Source organism: Tupaia chinensis, unplaced genomic scaffold, assembly GCF_000334495.1.
Source record: "Tupaia chinensis unplaced genomic scaffold, TupChi_1.0 Scaffold148557_1, whole genome shotgun sequence".
Lineage (NCBI taxonomy): Eukaryota > Metazoa > Chordata > Mammalia > Scandentia > Tupaiidae > Tupaia > Tupaia belangeri.
The window spans coordinates 1,702,385-1,703,510 of NW_006208406.1; the positions used below are offsets into that span (position 1 = coordinate 1,702,385).

At 52.7% G+C, this 1,126-nt stretch overlaps 1 protein-coding gene across 1 annotated transcript in view; it reads right to left on the minus strand.

The window, feature by feature from the left end:
• The window catches only part of NETO2 (neuropilin and tolloid like 2), a 79,836-nt gene extending 79,052 nt beyond the window's left edge, over positions 1-784 (minus strand). The window contains exon 1 of the mRNA XM_014585003.2: positions 270-784. The gene's annotated coding sequence lies outside the window, so the exon portion shown is untranslated. The remainder of the gene's footprint in view (positions 1-269) is intronic.
• Between the last annotated feature and the right edge of the window lie 342 nt (positions 785-1,126).

Below are 1,126 nucleotides of genomic sequence, written 5' to 3' on the forward strand. Positions count from 1 at the left end.
CAGCTCCCGGCTCGCCTAGTCCGGCCGCCTGGGGCCTCGCTCCCCGCACGCCCGGCCGCCACCGTTAAGGCAAGGAGGGTGGGGGAGGGCCGGGGCTGTCTGTCGCCCGGGCTGGGCACTCCGGGAGGCCAGCGCTGAGGGAGGGAGCAGCCGGCCCATCCCCCATCGCTGCGGGGTGCCTGGGTGCGCGGGTCGACCCCACGAGGCCTCCCGCTTGACCGAGGGGCCGGGACCCACCGCCCGCCCGCGGTTAGGCAGTCCTCACCCACCTGTCTCTTCTCGTGCCTCTCGCAGACGGCAGGTGCACGGGCCCCTTGGTCCCCTAGGACCTCAGTTCAAGGTCAAAACTTTGCTCAGCCCAGGCCTGGGCAGGGACACCGGCATCTGAGCAGAGGGGTCCTGAAGTGCGCTTTTGGCCTAGCCAGATGACCTGACCAACTGTAAGGGTTACCAACGTTTTCTGAACGCTCACGAGGTTGCCAGGCACAGTACCGAGCACTTTAGGTCTCAGCTCCTTAATCCTCAGACTCTCATAAGGTATATAGTTGAGAGGATGGGGAAATTGAGGCCAGAGAGATGAAGTCTTTTGTCCAGAATCACAGAGTGAGGGAGGCAGGGTTGTGAACCCAGAGGATCTGCCTTTCCGAGACTGCCCACTAAGCCACTCTGATGGGTTACTTAACTCCACTAATGAAAATCTCCAAATTTGACGACAACTGAGTAGTGTGTGTGGGATGAATTGTCTTGTTTTGTTTTCTCCTTAGTAGTTCCCACGCTCTGAAATTTTATTTAATTGTTCAGCCAATAAAAATGTATCCCTCTAACCTGGTCCATTAAAATACAAGCTGATCGAAGGCAAGCAGGTTACATTCAGTTTTTCAGTTAACAGGTAGTAGATGTTGTGTGCAGAAGAAAATGATTGGTGCTGTGGAAATAAGCATGATTAAGGCTGTACGATATTAGAATATTTATGCCTGTACCTGACACATACTAGGAGCTCTATAAATGTTTGTCTATTAAATTATAGATAGCTAAGCATAACATCTGTCAACTCACGAAAGTATCCCAAGGATGTCAAGCTTTTTCTCTTTCCTGGTATACCTCTAAGAAAAGCACAGAAGCACAA